Source organism: Triticum aestivum, chromosome 4B, assembly GCF_018294505.1.
Source record: "Triticum aestivum cultivar Chinese Spring chromosome 4B, IWGSC CS RefSeq v2.1, whole genome shotgun sequence".
In the NCBI taxonomy this organism is placed as follows: Eukaryota; Viridiplantae; Streptophyta; class Magnoliopsida; order Poales; family Poaceae; genus Triticum; species Triticum aestivum.
Window position 1 is genome coordinate 301,466,398 of NC_057804.1, and position 19,108 is coordinate 301,485,505.

Here is a 19,108-nt window from a genome sequence, read left to right on the forward strand (position 1 = left end):
AGTTCAACCAAAATCACAGTTGCAAACGCCAGCCATATCGATATGGTCGTTGAGGAGAAACATTCTAACGGAGAAAGGCACACAAAAATCTGAAAGAAACAAAATCAAGCAGCAACTTGCCAGTTTGTAAAATTGGGAACAGAGCACACCATAGTGTGGCTTCGTATTGTTCCCACAAAAAAGGATAATAAAGCAATATGGCTGAAAAATGCATTTTTTCTACTTAGGGAAACTACTCGTAAGAGGTAAATGAAAAATATATAATAGATGGACAATCATAGTTCTCTAATCCGAGACATGCATCTGTTATATGCCTCTATCAGTACACAGGAGGCAAGACATCAACAAAAGAAAGGAAAGAGGATTTGTGAGACTGTCACCAAGGTGAAAATAATAGTCATAGCGGAACAAAAAACATCATCTCCACATTTGATCTGAACCAAGGAAAGAAGTGGACTCCACATTTGATCTGAACCAAGGACAGAAGAGGATTACATGTAGTCAAAGAAGCATAGCACACAGAAATAAGTTAAAAGTATAAATTCAAGACCAGCAAGGCAAAATAAAAATTAAATTAGCAAGGAATGGATTGTAAGAATAAGCCCATTTGGAATATAAATCAATTAAACTTCATGATGGAAAGAGAGAAAGCCATATATAAAGAAGCTACAAATGTTGATTTTGGGCAACATGTCATCAGGGACATACACACCTGTAACCAATGGAAACTCAAATAGTCAAACCATCTCAAGAAACCAGAATACCTTAGCTGACACTGAAAAGGTGAAATGATGTTGTTAAAATGACCCATAGTTTATTTTCTTAACTAATGACAAGAAGTTCTTGTGCATTATTGCAACTACATTCATAAGTTGTGGCCCTGCTAGACACTTCCAAAAGCACAAAGCAGATATTTAATAGACAGAAAATGACCCCACGTCCTCCAAAGGAAAGTTACGACATCACATGCTCGTCATAAAGAGAAAAGTTGTCACAACGTATAATTTGTGGGCATGTAATTGGCAAGAAGCCCATAACTTAACTCTCCCAATTCATCTAATGTACCAATAGTAATGGCATTAATACGAGTGAATCGCATAATCTGACTTCAGACTAACACCATGAATATGGTTCAATTAGCACACTCAATTAGTCCATCTAGAATACACAATGCTCAGTACTAACTCAAACCTTAGATCCGATTCACCGATTGTTGATCCTGAAATAAGGTACACACCACCTAACCTGTTTGTTTGCACTTAAAATGGCAATGTAACTTTTTAGCTCTATGTGTAGTGCCCAATCCTAGAATAGATTAAACAAGAGGAACTAATTAGCATATATTTTACTCAAGATTTGTACGGGTCCAGATTTAATTTCTTAGTTTAAACAACCAAACAGTAGAAAATAAGCTGTTAGTAGAATATTTCTGCAATGTTTGTAAAGTAGAGTACAAACTGCAAATCAACTAAGATATGAGACATACTGGATAAGATAGGATATAACTGAATGTATAAAACACCAAAGAGAAAATGTGGAGAACCAGGGGGTGTGGCAGTTCGGCCCGGGCATGACGCGGAGGTGGACGCACCAATATCAGCTGCTACTCCTTGAAGTGACAATGGGACATTCTCTGTGAATTTTCATAATCGAAGGAAAGCTAGAAAACATCAAACAAACTTACTACTTCAGATAAAGAAGATGAGAACTACCATGGCAATAATCTAATCTAACCTCCGTTCAATCATCAACAAACACATAGAAGTAGAAGCACGATAGAATCGGTTCACAAAAAATAAGAACTACCATACCACAATATCCTTGTGCAAGAGAATGCCAAATATCATGATTAGAAACCAGTAAGAATGATCGATAAAATAGTAATGATGTATTCTAAATTCATATATAAAGAAAATACAGTGCGGTGCATTTTCTATGATGAACTGTCTATATGAACTCAAAAGCATGTCATTAACTATATGCATCCCATCTCAACATGGAAGAAGTATTCCAAACATTTGATAGTGTAACTCTCCTACATCATATATATTTCCTAACGGATTAATGAAAGAGAGGTCAAACAGAATTACATCTTCTCCAGTCTTCAAAGTTGGAAGCACAACATGGATTAGATAAAATTCACGCTTTCAAATTTCTTTTGTCTCTAGAACTAATAAATCGATATCAACTCACCGCCAAAGATATAGCAACAAAATTGGAAATCTGGACACTACAAGCAAGATACAAAACAGATGTCACTATTATTTATGGTGCCATCATAAACCAGTAGGCACATCTGCTAGATTCTTATTTAGAAGTTGAGATGACACTATTATTTCTGGACGATATCAATATGCTACCTGCCTCACATGGAATAAGTGCTACAAAATCAGAATTCAGCCCAAACAGTCTCACTAATCCTTCAGCTACAAAGCAAGAAAAAAAGAGTGGCATGAGTAGTACAGCTAAAATCCGGAACAATAATATTTCTAGCACTAAGAACCTCTGAAAGCAAAATCGAAGACATAAGGACAAAAGTGCAATTATGTGTAACAGAGGCCGCACAACAGACATTAAAGTGGCACATTCTGAAATGACATCTTTAGGAACAAATTATGTGTAACCGAGGCCGCACAACAGACATTAAAGTGGCACATTCTTAAACCTGACATCTTTAGGACCAAATTACTCAGGGATAAAATCTGATAGAATATGAACTCCATGTATGCTATCCAAGCGGTAACTATAAAAGGGAGTATTTAACCAAAAACTACCACAATTCGCGGAAACGTGACAGAAAACTACCACTTTACGATTTTGTCCCGAAAACTACCACTTTTTTATTAATCCGTGACAAAAAACTACCAAGTGCGAAAACTTCTCGCTTTGCTTGGGTTAAACGCGAATCTGACTGCCCGATCCCACACATAAACGGGCTAAAAATGCAATCGGATCCCTAGTTTTTCTTCAAAAAAGCAATCGGGTCCTCCGCCTCCTTCTCCTCCTCGTCGCCGGCCTCCTCCTTCCCCAGCCGCTTGCCGCCGGCGGACGGGAACGGCTGCTGCTGCGGCGAGTCCACATCGGCACGCTGGCGGGAGCGCGCGGCAGCGGGCGTGGCGCGTGCGCGCGCAGAGCAAGCCGCAGGGCGTGGAAGAGGAGGCCGGGCGCGGCCGAACACGGCGGGGCGCGAGCGGCCGAGGTCGGTCGGGGTCAGGATCTCGCCAGGATCCCCCTCCTCCGCCCGCTCGTCCCCCTCTTCCTCCTCACCAAGATGGAAGGCACCGGAAGCCCTGGATGCCGCCAGCTCCGACGTCCCCTTCCTCGGGCCGCCGAGATCATCACCGCCATTCCGTCACCTCCAAGCCTCCTCCGAGCACGCCGACCATCCCAACGTCTCTGCGGTGAGCTCATGGACCGAATTCCCCTCTTCCCCGCCTCGATTTCTTGCTTTAGCCGTCACCCCCTTGAAGACCGAACCGCGCCGCCGCATGAGCTCGTCGCCGGCCACATTCCGGTGACCATTTGGTCCCAGGCATGCGCCCATCATACTCACCGCATCACGTAGACGCCGTAGGTGATAATCGCACATCGCCACGGCCATCGTAGCGTCGACCCCGAGCTCACCCGAGCTCCGGCGACCACCAAGGTCGACGCCGGCGACAACTCCGGCCTCCCCAGGCCCAACCGCCACCACCACTCGATGCGCGAGTTCACCAGCAGTCCGTAGCATCTCCGCCGTCGATTTGGTCGACGGAGGACCAAATCCGAGCCTCACCGCCGTGTCTGGCCTCGCCGGCGTCGAGTCGCCGGCGAGTTTGACCTGTTCGACCCGGGGTTTGACCTCCCTGGGGTCAACACACGTGGGCCCCGCCCCTGATTAGATTAGTTTAGGACTAATTACCCCTGCTGACACTGACAGCGGGCCCAGTGGCTGTTAATTTGATTAGTTAGATTTAATTAACCCTGTTAGTTAATTGTGTCACTGACATGTCGACCCCACTGGTCAGGTTTGACCTGGACCAGGTCAGTTGACCTGCTGACGTCACACCTACGTCATGCTGACGCAATTAATATTTTTCTGGAATAAAGATAATCCAGGAAATTCCAGAAAATGTTTTAAACTTCTAAAAATCATATAAATTCAACCGTAACTCAGAATGAAATAATTTATATATGAAAAATGATCAAAAAAATCCAATCTATCCATCTGTACCATTTTCATGCATGTTAGAAAAACTTATGACTACTGTTTAGGACAATTCAATTAAGTGGCATTTAAGAAATCACATATGGAGTTTGAATTTGAACCTAGGATTCAAACCAACTCTATTTAACTTGCTGCTAGTTGCCTTAGCTCAAACCACAGCATATTGACATGTCATGATCATGCATCATATTGTGCATTGCATTGATTGTATTTCTTCCATGTTTGTCAGTATTTGTCCCCTCTCAGTAGATGATGTTCCGACGATGAGTTCGATGACACCGATGAAAAACTATACTATCTTCAGAAGTGCCAGGCAAGCAAAAATCCCTTGTTCATAACGATACAATCCCACTCTCTCGCTCCTGCTCTATTTTACTGCATTAGGACAACAACGATACAACTGTTACCTGCTGCGGCAGTTGAACCCCTTTATCCTCTGCATGAACTATCATTGCCACAGTAAATAGATGAAACCCACTAGCATGAGTAGGAGTTGTTTGAGCCCTGATGTGCCTACTCATTCATGCTTGTTTGTCATGCCTGCTATTGCTTAGAGTTGTGTCAGGTCTGATTCATCGGGGATGAATTGGAGGTGTGTAAACATGTCCTACTGTGTGTGAGCTAAGTGTGTGAACACGATTTGGTAAAGGTGGCGGTGAGATGCCATGTAGGAGTACATGGTGGGTTGTCTCATTGCAGCCGTCCTCAGGAACTGAGTTCTGTGTTTGTGATCCATGAACAATTACTACCACACATTGGGTTCCGGTAACTCGACCCCTCTCGACTTATTAATCAACATGATCTCTGTCCAGGAGTTGCAACTAGTTTCTGGTGTTTGTAGGTAGTGTTAGTAGTCTACCAAGTGGCACCCGGTACAGGTGGGCTTGGGACAGACTAGGCACCGTGGCACGGTGTACCAAGCATAGATCCACCTGTCGAGGTGGGCTTGGGAACCCTGCACACATCGTTTGGGGCCGTGAGCGACACCCCGGCCGGATCTCCTTGCGGATGGAACCCGAATAGTCGATAAACCTGGACGAGAGACTTGTGTGGTTAGTAAGGTCGTGGCCGACACCCTCGCTGGGCTTCCGCTTGAAGGTTGCCGAGTACATGTCGTGTAAACGGCGGTAAGTGGTGAGAGCATGTGTGAAGAAGTACACCCCTACAGGGTTAATATGATCTATTCGAATAGCCGTGTCCGCGGAAAAGGACTTCTGGGTTGCCTGTACAGTTCATAGACAAGTGAAAGTGGATACTCTAAAATACGCAAGATAAGCGTGAGTGCTATGGATGGTGTTCTCGTAGGGAGACGGGAGCGGATCCATAGTGGTGTATTGATATGGTGAATATGTGGACTCGTGTGCGCCACCTCAAAAGAGTTACTTGCAGTCGTAGTTCAGGTTAGCCACCGAGTCAAAGCTGGCTTGCTGCAGTTAAACTCCACCACCCCCTTTGTTGATAATGATGCATATGTAGTTAGTTCTGATGTAAGTCTTGCTGGGTACATTTGTATTCACGTTGCCTAATTTATGTTTTTGCAGAGAGACTTCAGTCTCGCTAGAAGTACCGTGTGGACTTCGATGTTTAGCTTGTTACCTCAGCTACGATCTTGTGCCCTCGGCAGGATCTGGTAGATAGTCAGGCTTCTCAGCCTTTTTCATTTGTAGATGTCTGTACTCAGACATGTTAAGCTTCCGCTTGTGCTTGACTTGTGTGCTCTGAATGCTGGGTCATGAGACCCATGTTTGTAATATCTCGCTCCTCGGAGCCTATTGAATAAATACTTGAGTTGTAGAGTCATGTTGTGATGCCATGTTGTATTTGCACATATAGAGCATATTGTGTGTATGTTATTGAAATGCTTGGTATGTGTGGGATCTGACTATCTAGTTGTTTATCCTTAGTAGCCTCTCTTACCGGGAAATGTCTCCTAGTATTTCCACTGAGCCATGGTAGCTTGCTACTGCTACGGAACACTTAGGCTGGCCGGCATGTGTCCTTCTTCGTTCCTGTGTCTGTCCCTTCGGGGAAATGTCACGCGATGAATACCGGAGTCCTGTTAGCCCGCTACAGCCCGGTTCACCGGAGTCCTGCTAGCCCAGTGCTACAGCCTGGATTCACTCGCTGATGACCGACACGTTCGATGTTGGGTCATGGATGCATGTCCCTGTAAGTTTGTGCCACTTTGGGTTTACGACTAGCCATGTCAGCCCAGGCTCCTTATCATATGGATGCTAGCGACACTATCATATACGTGTGCAAAAAGATGCAAACGGTCCCGAGCAAAGGTAAGGCGACACCTGTGGGGATACCGTGCGTGAGGCCGCAAAGCGATATGAGGTGTTACATGCTAGATCGATGTGGCATTGAGTTGGGGTCCTGACATCAAGATCGTGCCATAGAGAGAACACGAGAGAGAGAGAGAGAGAGAGATCAAACACATAGCTACTGGTACATACCATCAGCCCGAGGGTGAACTACTCCCTCCTCGTCATGGATAGCGCCGGGATGATGAAGATGGCCACCGGTGAGGGATTCCCCCTCCGACAGGGTGCTGGAATGGGCTCCCGAGAGGTTTTTGGTGGCTACAGAGGCTTGCGGCGGCGGAACTCCTGACAGCTTTGGTATCAGAGCTTGACTGCCTGTAGGATTACCAAGCCAAACTGGTCGAAGTTGAGTCTAGAAATTCTTTAGTTATATAAGGGAATTGATTGTGGGATGGAACGTAAGGCTCTTTTTACTCCTTATACCTTATGCCCTTCTGATCTGAGTCATCTTATCTTTCCTACGGGGTTAAGGAATTAGGATTTCTCTTCTTTCTATCAGGATCACGTATTACTAATCCGTAGACCTATAGGATTGATGGTTCTAAGCTTGAGTTCAGTTCCTACTATCTTCTGTATGTTAACTGTTGATCTTGAAACCTTGATATTGTGCTTCTGAGTGGCTATGCCACCATTTTTGTAGCATGTCTCCAATCTTTCGAGCATTTACAGCCGTTATGCTGTCCGAGTCATCCCAGGTTTCTAAATAGTCTGATGCATTTGCAAATCCCTTCCTCCTGTTCCCGATGTGCCTTTGGTCAGATTAATCACACAAATCAGTGAGTTGAGGTACTTTATTGCCTTGACATATATGTCAGAGCTAGTATTATGACCCTAGGTGTCTCAGGGGATCATCTAGTAGTCTAGCCATGTTTTGTGTTCCCAGTGTGATGATTCTGGCCATCATTCTCGAAAGCATCCCGTGATGCCAGTTAGTAGTAGGTATTCTACTCCTGGGTTTCTGAGCCCAAGATTCACCCTACTTACTTCATGTTGATAGTAATTGCTAGTGCCTTTAGGATATTAGTAACCTTTGTGATAGTCCTCGAGGTCCGTGGTATATCGTTCTTCCAAATACCATGAACCATTCTTGGCAGGAGTTCTTTTGAACCAAAAGATCACAACCAGAGTGCTCTTGATGAGTTCTCCATTCTATATTGTGAATCTGCCAGTTCTACCTCTCTGCATGGATTACCCGGAAGAAACTTGTTGAACTTGTTCGACATTCTAATCCATGCGTCCACAACTCAGAAAATCGTATGTTCTTTTGAGTTGTCCCCCTTAGTCGTCTTTTGACCCTCGTCTATCAATTGATAGTCAAGAGTATGCGTGCATTCGTTCATCGATGCCTATTATTCTTGTGTTCCGTCAAAGCCATTCTATTTCAGAATGACTAGGAGAAACAAACTCCAGTACCTCATCCATATCCAGGATTGGGTCAAAGTAGTTGTGTTCTGCAGATCAAATGCCAATCCAGCTTTTGATTCTGTTCTATCTTGAAGTATTACCCACTTTATGTCAGGAACGTCATGAGAATTGCACCTTCTCTTATGAATTCTTGATGCAGTGATACTCTCGCCATCATCGATAATTCCTCGGTTCCGTGTTGTTGCAGCCGGAGTGCCGACAAGTGAATCATGATGTGTGAACTCAATACTCCTTGCAACTCCGTTGCTTGGTAGTTAAAGGACAATAATTTCATTCTTAGCATGTTGGTTATTGAATCATCATTCTAAGATTGATCGTGCTACCTAGTCCATTCTCCTGGTGCACTCTTCGCTCTTTTGATCATATCGTCTTGCCCTGAAAAGCAAGATTGTTCTCGAGCTATTACTCCGGAACACTTAGGCTGATCGGCATGTGTCCTTCTTCGTTCCTGTGTCTGTCCCTTCGGGGAAATGTCACGCGATGAATACCGGAGTCCTGTTAGCCCGCTACAGCCCGGTTCACCGGAGTCCTGCTAGCCTAGTGCTACAGCCTGGATTCACTTGCTGATGACCGACACGTTCGATGTTGGGTCATGGATGCCTGTCCCTGTAAGTTTGTGCCACTTTGGGTTTACGACTAGCCATGTCAGCCCGGGCTCCTTATCATATGGATGCTAGCGACACTATCATATACGTGTGCCAAAAGACGCAAACGGTCCCGGGCAAAGGTAAGGCGACACCCGTGGGGATACCGTGCGTGAGGCTGCAAAGTGATATGAGGTGTTACATGCTAGATCGATGTGGCATTGAGTCGGGGTCCTGACATCAAGATCGTGCCATAGAGAGAACACGAGAGAGAGAGAGAGATCAAACACATAGCTACTGGTACATACCATCAGCCCGAGGGTGAACTACTCCCTCCTCGTCATGGATAGCGTCGGGATGATGAAGATGGCCACCGGTGAGGGATTCCTCCTCCGACAGGGTGCTGGAACGGGCTCCCGAGAGGTTCTTGGTGGCTACAGAGGCTTGCGGCGGCGGAACTCCCGATCTATCTTCGTATTCGATGTTTTTAGGGTACGTGGACCTATATAGGCGAAAGAAATCGGTCGGGGGAGACTCGAGGGGCCTAGGAGACAGGGGGCGTGCCCTCCTATCTCCTGGCTTCCTCGAACCTTCCCTGGCTTGAACTCCAAGTCTCCTGGATCATATCCTTTCCAAAAATCACGCTCCCGAAGGTTTCATTCCGTTTGGACTCCGTTTGATATTCCTTTTCTTTGAAATACTGAAATATGCAATAAAATAGCAATATGGGCCGGGCCTCCGGTTAGGAGGTTAGTCCCAAAATTAATATAAAAGTGTATAATAAAGCCCGCAAACATCCAAAAATAGATAATAAAATAGCATGAATACTTCATAAATTATAGATATGGTGGAGACGTATCAGCATCCCCAAGCTTAATTCCTACTCGTCCTCGAGTAGGTAAATGATAAAAGAAAGAATTTATGAAGTGTGAATGCTAGAAGGTGCACAAGTTTGATCAATGATAATTTCAATCACCTTTTCTAGCATGATTATATGTCATAACAGTAGTTCATCTCATAAAACTTCTCACGAACAAGTAACAAGCTATTCACATGTTAAAGCATAGACCATAAACTTTCTTGAAAACTAGCAAACTTCATTCTCAGCCATCAAAGAATTGCAATTCATCTTATTTTCTGGAAGGGTATATGTCAGAGCTTTGATTTAGCAAACTCCACATACTCAACTATCATATAGTATTCTACAATTGCTAACACTCACGCAATAGTAATGATTATCGAGTTTTAATTGGACACTGAGAAAGATAGGGGCTTATAATGTTGCCTTCCAACGTATTCACCTTTGGGTGATGTCAACAATAATAGTTCATGCTAACTTACATCCAATTTGATATATATATCAGGATCTTTCCAACAGAGGTGCTTGCCAAAGGATAAAATGAAAAAGGGAAAGCTGAAGATCACCTTGATTCTTGCATAAAGTAAAAGACATACAGTAAAAGATAGGCCCTTCGCAGAGGGAAGCAGAGGTTGTCATGCGCTTTTAGGGTTGGATGCACAAAATCTTAATGCAAAAGAACGTCAATTTATATTGCCACTTGCATATGGACCTTTATTATGCAGTTTGTCACTTTTATTACTTCCATAACAAGATCATATAAAGCTTATTTTCTTCACACTAATAGATCATACATATTTAGCGAGCAATTTTTATTGCTTGCACCGATGACAACTTACTTGAAGGATCTTACTCAATCCATAGGTAGGTATGGTGGACTCTCATGGCAAAACTGGGTTTAAGGATATTTGGAAGCACAAGTAGTATCTCTACTTGGTGCAAGGAATTTTGGCTAGCATGAGGGGAAAGGCAAGCTCAACATGTTTGAATGATCCATGACAATATACTTTAACTGAGATGTGAGAGAGCATAACCCATTACGTTGTCTTCCTTGTCCAACATCAACTCTTTAGCATGTCATACTTAATGAGTGCTCACAATTATAAAAGATGTCTAGGATGGTATATTTATATGTGAAATCTCTCTTCCTTTAATATTCTTTCATGAATTGTTCAAACGACCAATACAATGCTTGCTAACCTTCAATAAATTTACATCCTATACTTCTTAGATGTGAAGTCATTACTCCCCATGGGATAAGCAAATGAGACATATACAATTTCAGATTTAAGACATTCAACTCATTCAACCATTTACTCATAGGATATAAGTGAAGCACACGAGTAAATGACAAACTACTCCAAAAGATATAAGTGAAGATCAATGAGTAGCTAAATAATTGTGTAACTATGTGAAGACTCTCTCTCATTAAAGAATTTCAGATCTTGGCATTGTATTCAGCAAGCAAAACAAAATAAAATGACATTGCAAGGATAGCACAACTCATGTGAAGAAGCAAAAACTTAGGCTCAAGCGATACTAACCGATAGTTGTTGAAGAAGAAAGGTGGGATGCCTACGGGACATCCCCAAGCTTAGATGCTTGAGACTTCTTGAAATATTATCTTGGGGTGCCTTGGGCATCCCCAAGCTTGAACTTTTGTGTCTCCTTAATTCCTCTCATATCATGGTTTCTCTTTTTATTAAAAGCTTCATCCACACCAAACTCAACAAGAACTCGTGAGATAGGTTAGTATAAACCAATGCAAAACCTTATCATTTTCTACTGTAACTAATCACTGAAATTATTATTCAACATGGCATACAAAATGTCTCTGCATATTTAATACTCCTATCCTCAAATAGAATCATTAAACAAGCAAACATAAGCAAACAATGCAAACATAATAGCAATCTGCCAAAACAGTATAGTCTGTAAAGAATGCAAGATTCATCATACTCCTAACTCGAAAAATTATGAGAAAAATACTAGCTGTAGAAGATTTATCAGAGCTCATTATGCAAAAAGTTTCAACATTATATCATGCTCTGACTTTTCTTGGGAATTTTGCAACAGCAGCAAACTTTCTGTTTTGAAACAGCAACATGTATACTAGCAAAATAAGCATGGTAAAGGCTATCCTTGACATTTTTGTTGAAAATAAAGATGCAAAACATTATTCTAAATAACAGCAAGCAAATACTAATCAAAGAAAATGACGCTCCAAGCAAAACACATATCATGTGGTGAATAAAAATATAGCTCCAAGTAAAGTTACCAATGAACGAAGACGAAAGAGGGGATGCCTTGCGGGGCATCCCCAAGCTTAGGCTCTTTGTCGTCCTTGAATATTACCTTGGGGTGCCTTGGGCATCCCCAAGCTTAGGTTCTTGCCACTCTTTATTCCATAGTCCATCGAATCTTTACCCAAAACTTGAAAACTTCACAACACAAAACTCAACAGAAAACTCGTAAGCTCCGTTAGTATAAGAAAATAAAACCAGCACTTAGGTACTGTAATGAACTCATTCTAAATTCATATGGGTGTAATATCTACTTTATTCTAACTTGTCTATGGTTCATACCCTCCGAAATTACTCATAGATTCATCAAAATAAGCAAACAACACATAGAAAACAGAATCTGTCAAAAACAGAACAGTCTGAAGTAATCTGTATCAAACATATACTTCTGGAACTCCAAAATTCCTACCAAATTAGGAAGTCGTAATAAATTTGTGTACAAATCCATAGCAAAAGGAATCAAATCATAATCACGTTTATGTGAATTACAAAAACTAATTTACTAGGTGCAAAAGTTTCTGATTTTCAGCAGGATCAACACAACTATCACTGTAAGCTATCCTAAAGGTTTTACTTGGCACTTTATTGAAACAAAAGATAGAAAAAATGATTACTACAGTAGCATAAGCATGTGGGCACACAAAAACAGTAAGGGTAAATATTGGGTTGTCTCCCAACAAGCGCTTTTCTTTAATGCCTTTCTAGCTAGGCATGATGATGACAATGATGCTCACATAAAAGATAAGAATTGAAACATAAAGAGAGCATCATGAAGGATAAGACTAGCACATTTAAGCCTAACCCAGTTCCTATGCATAGGGATTTTCTGAGCAAACAACTTATGGGAACAATAATCAACTATCATAGGACGGCAAAACAAGCATAACTTCAAGATTTTCAACTCATAGAGAGGAAACTTGATATCATTACAAGCATATGTTCCTCCATCATAATAATTTTCAGTAGTATCATGGATGAATTAAACAATATAACCAGCACCTAAAGCATTCTTTTCATGATCTACAAGCATAGAAAATTTACTACTCTCCACATAAGTGAATTTCTTCTCATGAATAATAGTGGGAGCAAACTCAACAAAATAATTATCATGTGAGGCATATATAATCCAATTGAAAACTAAAATCATGATGACAAGTTTCATGGTTATCATTATTCTTAATAGCATACAAGTCATCACAATAATCATCATAGATAGCAACTTTGTTCTCATAATCAATTGGACCTCTTCCGAAATAGTGGAATCATTACTAAATAAAGTTGACACTCTTCCAAATCCACTTTCATATTCATCACAATAAGATTCAACATCCTCCAAAATAGTGGGATCACTACTTCCTAAAGTTGACACTCTTCCAAACCCACTTTCATCAATATAATCATCATAAATAGGAGGCATGCTTTCATCAAAATAAATTTTCTCATCAAAACTTGGGGGACAAAAAATATCATCTTCATCAAACATAGCTTCCCCAAGCTTGTGGCTTTGCATATCATTAGCATTATGGATATTCAAGGAATTCATACTAACAACATTGCAATCATGTTCATCATACAAAGATTTAGTATCAAACATTTTATAAACTTCTTCTTCTAGAACTTGACCACAATTTTCCTTTTCATCATACTCACGAAAGATATTAAAAAGATGAAGCGTATGAGACAAACTCAAATCCGTTTTTTTGTAGTTTTCTTTTATAAACTAAACTAGTGATAAAACAAGAAACAAAAAGATTCGATTGCAAGATCTAAAGATATACCTTCAAGCACTCACCTCCCGGGCAACGGCGCCAGAAAAGAGCTTGATGTCTACTACACAACCTTCTTCTTGTAGACGTTGTTGGGCCTCCAAGTGCAGAGGTTTGTAGGACAGTAGCAAATTTCCCTCAAGTGGATGACCTATGGTTTATCAATCCGTGGGAGGCGTAGGATGAAGATGGTCTCTCTCAAACAACCCTACAACCAAATAACAAAGAGTCTCTTGTATCCCCAACACACCCAATACAATGGTAAATTGTATAGGTGCACTAGTTCGGTGAAGAGATGGTGATACAAGTGCAATATGGATAGTAGATATAGGTTTTTGTAATCTGAAATAATAAAAACAGCAAGGTAACTAATGATAAAAGTGAGCGTAAACGGTATTGCTATGATAGGAAACAAGGCCTAGGGTTCATACTTTCACTAGTGCAAGTTCTCTCAACAATAATAACATAGATAGATCATATAACAAGCCCTCAACATGCAACAAAGAGTCACTCCAAAGCCACTAATAGCGGAGAACAAACATAGAGATTATGGTAGGGTACGAAACCACCTCAAAGTTATTCTTTCGGATCAATCTATAAAAGAGTTCATACTAGAATAACACCTTAAGATACAAATCAACCAAAACCCTAATGTCACCTAGATACTCCATTGTCACCTCAAGTATCCGTGGGCATGATTATACGATATGCATCACACAATCTCCGATTCATCTATTCAACCAACACAAAGTACTTCAAAGAGTGCCCCAAAGTTTCTACCGGAGATTCAAGATGAAAACGTGTGCCAACCCCTATGCATAGGTTCATGGGCGGAACCCGCAACTTGATCACCAAAACATACATCAAGTGGCATGTGATATCCAATTATCACCACAGATAAGCATGGCAAGACATACATCAAGTGTTCTGAAATCCTTAAAGACTCAATCCGATAAGATAACTTCGAGAGGAAAACTCAATTTATCACAAGAGAGTAGAGGGGGAGAAACATCATAAGATCTAACTATAATAGCAAAGCTCGCGATACATCAAGATCGTGCCATAGAGAGAACACAAGAGAGAGAGAGATCAAACACATAGCTACTGGTACATACCCTCGGCCCCGAGGGTGAAGTACTCCCTCCTCGTCATGGAGAGCGCCGGGATGATGAAGATGGCCATCGGTGAGGGATTCCCCCTCCGGCAGGGTGCCGAAACGGACTCCCGAGAGGTTTTTGGTGGCTACAGAGGCTTGTGGCGGCGGAACTCCCGATCTATCTTCGTCTTTGATGTTTTTAGGGTATGTGGACTTATATAGGCGAAAGAAGTCGGTCGAGGGAGCCTCGAGGTGCCCAGGAGACAGGGGGCGCGCCCAGGGGGTGGGCGTGCCCTCCTATCTCCTGGCTTCCTCGAACCTTCCCTGGCTTGAACTCCAAGTCTCCCGGATCATATCCTTTCCAAAAATCACGCTCCCGAAGGTTTCATTCCGTCTGAACTCCGTTTGATATTCCTTTTCTTCGAAGTACTGTAACAGGCAATAAAACAGCAATATGGGCTGGGCCTTCGGTTAGTAGGTTAGTCCGAAAACTAATATAAAAGTGTATAATAAATCCCGTAAACATCCAAAATAGATAATAAAATAGCATGAATGCTTCATAAATTATAGATACGTTGGAGATGTATCATGGTCCCACTGTGAAAATGATCATTATGCCCTTACCCCTTATCAGCCCCCTACGAGAGAGAAGTACTTCCGACAAATCTTTTTGAGAGCAGTCCACACTTCTTCCCGAAGTATTCTTCATCCCCAGGCAAGCCACAACAGCCACTTGCATGATGATTTTGCGGTAGCCATGGTTTTCAAGTTGAATATTTAAATAAGATGTGCATGTTAATATTTCCATGAATGCTTTATATGCTTATGGATCCATGCTTGTTCTTATGACATGATTATTTTCATCTAGTTGGTTACATGCTTGCTTGCTAATATTGTTATCACGTTCTATCCTGGTAGTTATTTTCCCGATGATAGTGGTCATACGATGTTCATATTAGTGCTATGCTTTGTTATACTTGTGCTATTCGAGATCATCGTTATGCCATGTTCATTTGCATCCGGTAGAGTAAATGCTTTATTGTTATTGATGTTAAGATGAACGCTCTAAATGGTTTTGGTATCCATCCATGCTCATGTTGATTTCATGATCATATGCATTGTTCTTCCATCATGTTATTCTGTTATGACTTAGCGGTTCCTCGTTTCAAGTTTAACCGGACTTTAGTCGAACTTGAACACATCTTGGCTGGGTCATAGTGCCACCGTATCGAGCTTACCAAAGTGCAACCACACTTGCCTCTTATGGGGAGACTCATTCTCAGTTTATTGTCATGCCTCTCATCAGTGCCTCCAACTAGGGAAGGTTATGGGCGCGCGCTACCCTGATCAGGTAGGCGGACATAAGCCTTGTGGGTCCGTAGTTGTTTTGGTACCATGTGCCCGTTTAGGACCGTTCGTTTTGCCACGATGGTGTCCATTGGGTGTCACGAGGTGACATCGGGGTCACCCATGACTTAGCCCAAAGGGGAGTTGGTCGGAGTGGTCGGGAGAGTGTCATGGCAATAGATTGGTTCTGTCAGAACGCCGTTGGTTCACCCGAATGGGAGTACGAGGCAATGAGTTCTGTGGTGTGGGTACAGTGTGCTAACCTCTGTAGACTATGTATAATCTACCGATAGCCGCGTCCTCGGTCAGGGACGCAAGTTCGTAGTAGGTCACGCTATGAGTCAACAATAATAATAACCTGACTTAGTAACAACCCTGGTTTGACGAGGAAAGAAGTTGATTGATCTTTACGTGGTCATGCGAGGGTCACAATGGTATTCTTGATAATGATGAGGTGATCTTGTGAGGATCCCAACGGTATTCTTGATACTAATGAGGTGATCTTGTGAAGATCCCGATGGTATTATTGATAATGATTGAAGTGATCTCGTGACCATGCTGGTAAGTAAGAGTGGCATATCTAGGGTGGTTGCGAGGTAACCCCCGAACAGAGTAAGTTGGTCCATGTTATTTTAAACATGTTGCATGCTAGTACCATCATTATTCATGTCTCGAATCATATGTTCATGCCATGCTGATAATGTCCTAGCGGTATCATGTTCATCTTGTACATGCCATGTTGTTCTAGTTGTATCATGCTCATCATTGCGAAAATGTAAATGCCATGTTGTTGTTTGTATTGATTGTTCTTGGTTGTTGTGAGCTTGCAAGTACATTCAATGTACTGACATGGCATGCCATGCCAGTTTGCAGGTCATGCTTTGTCTGTTGCTTAATTGTCGTGGATCCCGAGTTTGCAAGCTAGGCTAAGCGTTCCAGCCAGAGTTCCTGCGGAGTGGAGTCCATCCTCGTCATTGTTCATTGTTCCACTGCTAGTAGTTATTCCGCTGCTTTGAGTTGTTTATCTGCTTGCATAGAGCAACCATGGCAGACGTAACGTCGTCATGCCGATGTAACCCCCTGTTATGTCGGAACACTTATATCCATATCGATTGTAATAAAGAGTTGATATGTTCTATGCAAAGCAGTGTCGTATTCCAGAAGACTTATCTCTATGCTGGAATACGGGGTGTTCCGGTCTCTCTGAGCCGGGGTGCCACACATAGCCACCGTGCAAAGCTTGAAGATGAAGCAACAAAAGTTGAAGGCTGAGCAAAACATCCTTAATGATAGATGGACAAAAGTCCTGGCAGCCGAAGAGGGGTACGACTACCAACAGCAAACAAAAAGCTACCAAAGCGGAAACTACTGCCGCAATTAAATGATGAGGCCCTTGCACCCACACCACGAAGATATACACAAGCAAACAGCCCGATCGCCCCCCTCAAGGAAGGGATAGGTCGTCTGGAGAGACCGAACACCCATCCGCTCCCTGATACGTCTCCAACGTATCTATAATTTCTGATTGTTCCATGCTGTTATATTATCATTCTTGGATGTTTTACAATCATTTTATAGACATTTTATATCATTTTTTGGTACCAACATATTGACATAGTGCCAAGTGCCAGTTGTTGTTTTCTCCATGTTTTTTACATCGCAGGAAATCAATATCACACGGAGTTCAAATGCCACGCAACTTCACGATGATTTTTTATGAACCAAAAGGAAGAAGTGGGGACCTGGTGGCACCTGGGGGGAGTCCGCCTCTTTGCTCTATAAATACCCCAATATTCCAGAAATCCTTGGGGAGGCGATGAAATATTCATCCAGCCACCACAGAGTCCAGAACCACCAGATCCAATCTAGACACCATCACACAGGGGTTCACCACTTCCATTTGCGCCTATCAGATTATGCATGAGTAGTTTTTTGTAGACCGACGGGTCCGTGGTTAGTAGCTAGGTGGCTTCCTCTCTCTTTCTCTCTTGATTATCAATACAATGGTCTCTTGGAGATCCATATGATATAAGTCTTTTGGCAGTGTGTTTGTTGGGATCCGATGAACTTTGAGTTTATGATCAGATCTATGTTTTTATCCACGAAAGTTATTTTAGTCTTCTTTGATCTCTTATATGCATGATTTCTTATAGCCTTGTATTTCTTCTCCAATATTTGGCTTTTGTTTGTCCAACTTATTCTATTTATCTTGCAATGGAAGAGGTGCTTTGTAGTGGGTTCGATCTTACGGTACTTGATCCCAGTGACAGAAAGGGAACCGACACATATGTATCATTGCTACTAAGGAGAACAAGATGAGATCTATATCTGCCGCAATAGATAAACGGATCTCATCTACATCATGTCATCGTTCTTATTACATTACTCCGTTTTCTCATGAACTTAATACACTAGATGCATGCTGGATAGCGGTCGATGTGTGGAGTAATAGTAGTAGATGCAGGTAGGAGTCGGTCTACTAATCTTGGACGTGATGCCTATATAATGATCATTGCCTGGATATCGTCATAATTATTTGAAGTTCTATCAATTCCCCGACAGTAATTATTTTCCCACCGTTTGCTATTTTCCTCGAGAGAAGCCACTAGTGAAACCTACGTCCCCCGGGTCTCTTTTCATCATACTAGATGACCCGTTGTGCCAATGGCACAAAGGCCGAGTGTAAGCCAAGTATTAGAAGAGCGTGCATTAACATATTGTTGTTCGAAAAGCATAGCTCATGATACTATATGCAGCAAGCAAGCGATAGTCATACGCACATGATTGTCATGGTTTGTTTTACGTAAGATCAAAAATGATGCACTAACTCATGTAGCAAAGGATTCTTGTGATCTGTTTAGATTGGATAGACAATCATGCAGAGGCCTTTGGACGTGCAGTTGAAGACGAAAACATATATTTCATTTATCATGATTGTTTCAAAAGCATACCATACAACAGTCTAAGCAGCAAATAACCGATAGCTAAATGCACGGGATGGTCTTAGGGGATTACATAAGATCCAAAAGTATGATAAACACAAAAGTCTTGGTAGACATTTATACTAATATTAAGTTATATAACAAGGGGCTTTTGCAGTTTGCTTATATTGAGTAGACGATCAAGCACAGTCCCTTGGAAGTGCATTTGATGGTGAAAGCATATGATTGCCCTTTGTTCATGTGTGCCTGACG

At 42.1% G+C, this 19,108-nt stretch overlaps 1 protein-coding gene across 1 annotated transcript in view; it reads right to left on the bottom strand.

Moving 5' to 3' along the window:
* Positions 1-19,108, bottom strand: part of LOC123090088 (uncharacterized) — a 33,273-nt gene that overhangs the window by 452 nt on the left and 13,713 nt on the right. The gene's annotated exons all lie outside the window — the stretch shown is intronic.